We start from the raw sequence: 7,377 nt of genomic DNA, 5'->3' as shown, positions 1-7,377 counted from the left end.
GGACTTTTATTAAAGCAAGAAGTTTATAATCCAAATTATGTTTTAAATTATGTTTTTAAAAAGGGTTCTTTTAGTGCAGCAGTGAAGTGCACTGGATATTAATGAAAGTGAATTATACAACTGTGGGTGGAGGTGGGAGGGAGGGAATGGGAGAGAATGAGGGAACAGATGACACTGTACAAAAGGAAATGTACTTACTACCTGATGTACGTAAATGTTACACTTCTATATATCACCTCTATATTATCAATAAAGGAAATTTGGGGGGGGTCAGTTGTGGGGCCTGAACTCTGGGCCTGACTACTGTCCCTCAGCTCTTCAGCTCAAGGCTAGTGCTCTACCACTTGAGCCATAGCCCCACTTCCGGCTTTTTCTGCTTATGTGGTGCTGAGGAATCGAACCCAGGGCCTCATGCATTCAAAGCAAGCACTCTAACCACTGAGCCACCTTCCCAGTCCCAATAAAGGAAATTTTAAAGGTTTTTTTTTTTGTTTTGTTTTTAGCTGGGTGTGGGTGGCTCATGCCTATAATCCTAGCTATCCCCGAGCCTTAGATATAATGAGCACAGTTTAAAGCCAGCCCAGGCAGGAAGTTCATGAGACTCTTATCTCCAATTGGAAGTGAGGCTGTGGCTCAAAGTGGTAGGGTATTAACCTTGCGCAAAAGAGCTCAGGGACAGTGCCCAGGCCCTGAGTTCAAGCCCCATAAGACAGAAAAAAGACAATGTTGTACGGAGGGGTTACAGTTACATGAGTAAGGCAATGAGTACATTGCCAATCATTGTTACCCCTTCCCTTTCTTCTTGTTGTCCTACTATCCCTTCCCTCCCCAGCTCCCACATTCCTATTCCCCCTCCCCGCCTTGCTGCCTGTAGTTGTATGTTCATTTCCAACCTACTGTTCAGTAGGTGTCTTTGTTGCAATGGGTCATCCTGTGTCCTTGTTTCAGCGTTTTGTTATTCCCCTTCCCTATGTGTATGCTCTTTTGGGTGTATGTATGCTGGTACCTGAGCTTGAAATCAGTGCCTGGTTCTTCTCCCTTGTCCTTTTCACTTAAACCTAATGTTCTGCTTCTTGAATTACAGCTCTGTTTCCAGATTTATTTATTCCAATTAGGGGTTAATCTGAGATAAGAATCTCACAGACTTTCCCACCCTGGGTTTTCAAACCGCAATCCTCAAATCTAAGTTTCCTGAGTAGCTAGGATTACAGATGTGAGCCACCAATGCCAGCTTTAATTTCTTTTTCTTTTCTTTTTTCAATGTTTTTATAGTTTTAATTATAGAGGTCTTTCTCTTCCTTAAATTTATGCCTAGGTATGTTTTTGAGGCTATTGTGAATAGAACTTTTATTTCTTTCTCAGACTATTTATTGTTAGTGTACAAAGAAACTATGAGTTTTTCTATAATAATTTTGTACCCTGCTATTTTGCTGAAACTGTGAGATCTAAAAGTTCAGGTGGAGTTTTAGGGTATCTTACAGCACCATATCATCTGAAAATAAAGATAATTTGAATTTTACTTTTTTGAAGGATCATTTCTTAAAATAAATGCTTTAGTTATAAACAATTCTTAAGAGATCAAAGTTAATACAATCTTAAAAACAATTCTGACCCAAATTTTGCCCAGAATTCTTTTTCAGTTTACTTCATGTACTTATTGCTTTTTCAATCAACAAAGGCAATCAAAATTTGATTGACTAAGAACCTATCCAAAGTCTTGTAATTTTATCTTCTTCAGTCTACCTCTCAAATAATTATGTTAATAACTAAAAGAATGATAGGTGTGGATTGAAGTTCTTCAGAGTTAAAACTATGAATTATTCATCTTTGCAGTTCTCCCAACTCCTAGCACAATGTAAAGAGAACACTTGTAAACAAATGAATGTGACACAAAGTGTAATTTCATTTACTTTCCATTTTTCTGTTTAAAGTGTTAGCAGTTACTTCTAGTCTCCTTGTCCTCACACTGAACTATACAAACACTCCTGTCTCTAATAAGGGCAGTTGCCCCTATTTTGTCTGTGAGCAGTGCCTAATACAGTTGAGAAAATATGCATTGTATTTTGTACTACCCTTGGGATTAGAGATAATGTAAGCAACACATCTAATGATAGTTAAATTGTTCTAGGCCAAAGTTTTGCTGGTGAATTGAATCACAGTGCCATTCATGTTTAGGAAAACCAAGATTAGAGATTGACTCAAAAAGATCACAAACTACAGTTGTAAAGTACAGATTTATGATGTGACCTCTGAAACTAATTATTCAGCAAAACTGCTGCCATTAAAAAAAAAAAAGACCAATATGATTTTTAAGCCATGAAAACATTTTAGCCAATGATTCTCCTAACACACCTTCTGTCTGAAATGACACGCTAATTCCTTGGAGATGTCACTTTTTGTTTACATTAAAAGGAAACCACAAAGCTCAGCAAGAAAAAAATGACTATCAGGTGAGTGACATTCTACCTTTGCATCAGGGAAGTTAGCTTTATTTTTTAGATATGGTCATTCTAACCACCATGGTTAGGAAAGCAGAAGTAAAGCAGGACAGGAAAGGAGGGCCAGTATGGAAACTGGTAGCTTTTTTGTTGCTGCAGGTGTGTGGGAGAGAGAGCGAGAGAAGGAAAGAGTGAGAGAGATAGAAAAACAGAGTTGGGGGGGAAGAGAGTGGGGAAAAAAGGTGTGTTTTGAGTTGAGAATGTGTTAGGGTGTGTGCTGTGCTGGGAGTGGGTCTGTTAGGTGGTGAGTATCGGGAGTGTGCATGTGTGTTGGTGTGTGTGTGTGTTGGAAGTGGGAATGTGTGTGTGGGGTGTTGTTGGGAGTGTGTTGGGTTTGTGTTGGGAGTGTTGAGGGTGTTGGGGTATGTGTGTTGGGAGCGTGCTGTGTGTGGGAGGTGTTTGTGTTGTGTGTGTGCTGGGGGTACTGTTAGGAGTTGTGTATGTGTGTTGGGGGTGTGTTGGGATTGTGCATGTGTGTTGGGGGTGTTTGTGTTGTGTAGTGGAAGTGTGCATGTGTGCTGGGGGTATTGTTGGGAGTGTGTTGGGTTGTATGTTGGGATTGTATGCGTGTGTTGGGGGTGTTTTTGTTGTGTAGTGGAAGTGTGCATGTGTGCTGGGGGTATTGTTGGGGGTGTGTTGGGATTGTGTGTGTGAGTGTGTGTGTGGGTGTTTGTGTAATGTATTGGAAGTGTGCATGTGTGCTGGGGGTATTATTGGGAGTGTGTTGGGGTTGTGCATGTGTGTTGGGGTGTGTTGAGGGTGTGTTGGGATTGTGTGTATGTGTGTTTGTGTTGCGTAGTGGAAGTGTGTGTGTGTGCTGGGGGTGTTGTTGGGGATGTGTTGGGATTGTGTGTGAGTGTGTGTGGGTGTTTGTGTAATGTATTGGAAGTGTGTGTTGGGGGTGTTGTTGGGAGTGTGCGTGTGTGCTGGGGGTATTGTTGGGAGTGTGTTGGGCTTGTGCATGTGTGTTGGGGTGTGTTGAGGGTGTGTTGGGATTGTGTGTGTGGGTGGGTGTTTGTGTTGTGTAGTGGAAGTGTGCGTGTGTGCTGGGGGTATTGTTGGGAGTGTGTTGGGGTTGTGCATGTGTGTTGGGATTGTGTGTGTGTGTGTTTGTGTTGTGTAGTGGAAGTGTGCGTGTGTGCTGGGGGTATTGTTGGGAGTGTGTTGGGGTTGTGCATGTGTGTTGGGATTGTGTGTGTGTGTGTTTGTGTTGTGTAGTGGAAGTGTGCGTGTGTGCTGGGGGTGTTGTTGGGAGTGTGTTGGGGTTGTGCATGTGTGTTGGGATTGTGTGTGTGTGTGTTTGTGTTGTGTAGTGGAAGTGTGCGTGTGTGCTGGGGGTGTTGTTGGAGTGTGTTGGGGTTGAGCAGGTGTGTTGGGAGTGTGCGTTCGTGTGTTGGGTGTGCGTGCATTGCGGGGGGTGTTAGGTGTATGTGCGTGATTGGATCCGGGCCTGCGGGGCGGCACAGGTCTGGTCAGTTGCTGGCCAGGCGGGTTTGTCCAGTGCAGACCGGAGGCAGCAGGCTCCTCAGGCGGCGGCGGCGGCGGGCGGCGGCGGGCGGCGTCTGGGTCAGCGCAGGGCAAGGAAGCGGGAGGGTGGCGCGCGCTGCCTCCTCATCCCGGTTACAGGGTGTCCGGTGGGAGCCGAGGCCGCATCTCGCGGCAGTGCTGCCAGCGCGCAACGCAGCCGGACACTTCCGGTAGGACAGTGACGCTCGGGGCTCGGACCCGGACGCAGCGCGCAGGCGCCGGGGGGCCGCGGCCGCTGAGGGCTGGAGGGTGGGGGTGGGGGCGTGAGGAAGGGAAGCCGACTCTGCGCCTGCGCGCTGCCCAGGTCGGGAGGGGGACGGCCCCGGCGCTGGCGTCGCACACTCCGGGGGTTGCTCTTCGCTGGTCCTCCGGGCGGCGACGCGTCGAGCCCCCTGCGAGCCCCGCCAGGGCGTGGGGAGGTAAGAACCCCCTGAAGACTCGGCCTCCCCTCCTCCCGTGCCCTCGCGGCGGGGCGGGGCGGCCGCTGGTTTGCGCGGCGGGTCCGTCCCTCCCTTCCTCCGGGAGCCGCGTCGGTCTCTCGGCCGGTGTCGCTCCCCGGTGGCCGCGGAACCTCCCGCGGGGGCGATCTCCTCGGCTGGGGGGCGGCGGGACCCACCCACACGCCCGTCCGTGGGAGCGACCCGGGCCGCGGCGGAGGAGGAGCTGCGTCCCGGGGAGGGGCTGCGGCGGCGGCGGCGGCGGGCGGAGTCTCGGGTTCCCGAGGAGTGCGGGCCTCGGCGGCGGGAGGGCCGGGCCGTCCCCGCGGCCGCGCCCCCGCAGCCCCGCAACCCCGGTGCGGCGCCCGACGCACCTGCCGGAGGCCACCTCGGTCCTCCACCTTGACACACCACGAAGAGCTGCCCTTACTTTAACCGCAGTTACCGTGATTGCAAACGACTGCGTTCCGGACGGAGCTCGTTGGACGCGTTAGGAAAAACAAAACCTCAGCGCAGCTAGCCCGACTTCAGACAGCCTTTTAGTTAAAAGACCAGTTGTTGATCGGATGAGGTCCCCTGGTTTATTCGTCTGAGCGCGCTGCCTCTGGAAGCTGATAGAGTAGAATACTATGTAGATTTCTCCCTCATAGTTTCCTCCCCTGGCTATCAAGCTTCATACTTAATGGTAATAGGTGAAAAAAAACCAAGGCATTAGGAAAATGTATTCACGTAACCAGCCATTTAATATTTTTTTGTGTTCTCCCTGTAATTAATTAAAATGATGAGATATTAGTATGTAGTTGGATTATTGACTTGTGTCGTTATAATGCTTTATAAATATAATTGTGATTGTACCAGTAATGCGAGAGCAAAAGTATCTTTTGATATCATAACATTAGATGTAAAACTCAAGGGCTGGGAAGGTGGCTCAGTGGTAGAGCGCTTGCTTTGCATGCAGGAGGCCCTGGGTTCGATTCCTCAGCACCACATAAGCAAAAAGAAAGAAGCTGGAAGTGGCGCTGTGGTTCAAGTGGTAGAGCACTAGCCTTGAGCTGAAGAGCTGAGGGACAGCGCCCAGGCCCAGAGTTCAGGCCCCAGGACTGGACCAAAAACAATATATATATATATCACATTATAACAAACAATAGAGAAATTCAGACTTAAACATACTATATCACAAAGAGCAGCAAAAGATAAAAAGTCACTTCATGTGGCCTGGGCTGAACTCTTTTTGCTCAAGACGAGGACTCTTACCATTTTGAGCCATAGCACACTTCTGGTTTTCTGGTGGTTAATTGGAGATAAGAGTCTCACAGACTTTCCTGCCCCCGCTGGCTGGGAACTGAATTCCCATTTAGTTATTATCCGGTCATATTGTTACATAATGGGATAGCATTACAGTTCATTTTTAACAGTGTCACTAGGGTAATCACATCTAAAAAAATTCTTGAGTACCAAAATAATTTTTGTTTCTTAATGCAGTATAATTACCATTTAGAAATTAAAACTCAGAAAACCATTTTTCATTTGTTTAACACTTTGATTAAAATAACAAATTAGATTTGTATAAAAATAGTTATATCTAGAACAAAATTTAGTGAGAAGAGTGGTATTTTGCCTATAGGCAAATCTCTTTAATGTCTGGCACTACAGAATACACCTGAATTTTTTGTTTTTGTTGTATTTTTTTTTTTGCTCAGATCAGTCTAATGTACTCTCAGGTTGAAGCATAAGAAGAAAATCCATCCTTGCAGAGATATGTATGGAGAAAGGGAATATCTGGGAGACACTCCAAGACTCTTGGGCACTTTCAGGGGTCCTTAGTGCACAGTTTGAGAAAGCTGATTTAATCATTCTGGTATTAATAAGCTTGTTAGGGTGCTTCCAATTTGACACTACTGCAAACTTTAAATGGTGAAAATTCTTTCTGATGCATTTTTATGCAGAGCTGCCAGTGTTTTCCTGAAAGTAGAATTGTTAGTTCATAGACTGTGCTGGGGTTTTTTTTGGAGGGTGGGGGGAGAGTGGAGGGAGGAAAGATAAACATAAATATTGCTTTTGATGCCTATGTAATTTTTCTGCCTCCTAACATTTGCATTTAGATTATTCCACCTAAAGACTGGTGAAACAGTTTTGTATATTTCAGTAGTTTTAGACTCAAGTTTCTGATGAGTTGAATTATCAGGTCAAATATGGGGAATCTTATTTAAGTCTATTGTCACATTGATTTTTTTTTTTTTTTGGGGTCCGGTCATGGGACTGTGAACTGTGATCCTCACATCTCAGCCTCCTGAGTAGCTAGGATTACAGGAGTAAGCCACCAGTGCCCAGCTCAGAGTTGTTTTTTAAATCAAAGTTCACCAACACTTTTACCTTCAGGTCAGATATGAGACATTATTGATACATATTGTCACATTGGCTTTTTTTTTTTTTTGAAAGGTATCAGCTTTCTGTCAGCAGTATCAGTTGTTGTTTTCTTAAATCATACTTCATGAAGATTTTTTTTTTTCTTTTGGGGCCGGTCGTGGGAACTGAACTCTGGGCCTGCGTGCTGTCCCTCAGCTCTTCAGCTTAAGGCTAGCGCTCTACCACTTGAGCCACAGCGCCACTTCCGGCTTTTTTCTTTTTGCTTATGTGGTGCTGAGGAATCGAACCCAGGGCCTCATGCATGCAAGGCAAGTGCTCTACCACTGAGCCACCTTCCCAGCCCACAAAGATTTTTATTACCAAAACTTTTATTATTTATATAACTTAGGTTTCAACTTAGTAGGGAATAGGTGGTTCTCTTCTTTCTTTTTTTTCTAACTCCTTTGCTTTGGTGATGTATTGATAATTGTTTTCATGACCTTGTTGTCTGATGGCATTCACAGTCTAATTATCAAATGTTTTTCTAACAGATTTTTATTATATTTTAT

At 45.6% G+C, this 7,377-nt stretch overlaps 1 protein-coding gene across 2 annotated transcripts in view; it reads left to right on the top strand.

Annotated features, from left to right (window-relative positions):
• The first annotated feature begins 4,135 nt into the window (after window positions 1-4,135).
• LOC138832925 (zinc finger FYVE domain-containing protein 16-like) overlaps window positions 4,136-7,377 on the top strand; it is a 40,458-nt gene continuing 37,216 nt past the window's right edge. Inside the window, exon 1 of one of the 2 annotated variants that reach the window (XM_070031185.1) lies at window positions 4,136-4,195. The gene's annotated coding sequence lies outside the window, so the exon portion shown is untranslated. Of the gene's footprint in view, window positions 4,196-4,343; window positions 4,445-7,377 lie in introns of those variants that run through there. The other variant, XM_070031184.1, reaches the window with a different exon arrangement.

This window comes from Dipodomys merriami, unplaced genomic scaffold (assembly GCF_024711535.1).
Source record: "Dipodomys merriami isolate MVZ:Mamm:240054 unplaced genomic scaffold, mDipMer1.0.p SCAF_20, whole genome shotgun sequence".
In the NCBI taxonomy this organism is placed as follows: Eukaryota; Metazoa; Chordata; class Mammalia; order Rodentia; family Heteromyidae; genus Dipodomys; species Dipodomys merriami.
This window is presented reverse-complemented; position numbering and strand designations above follow the sequence as displayed.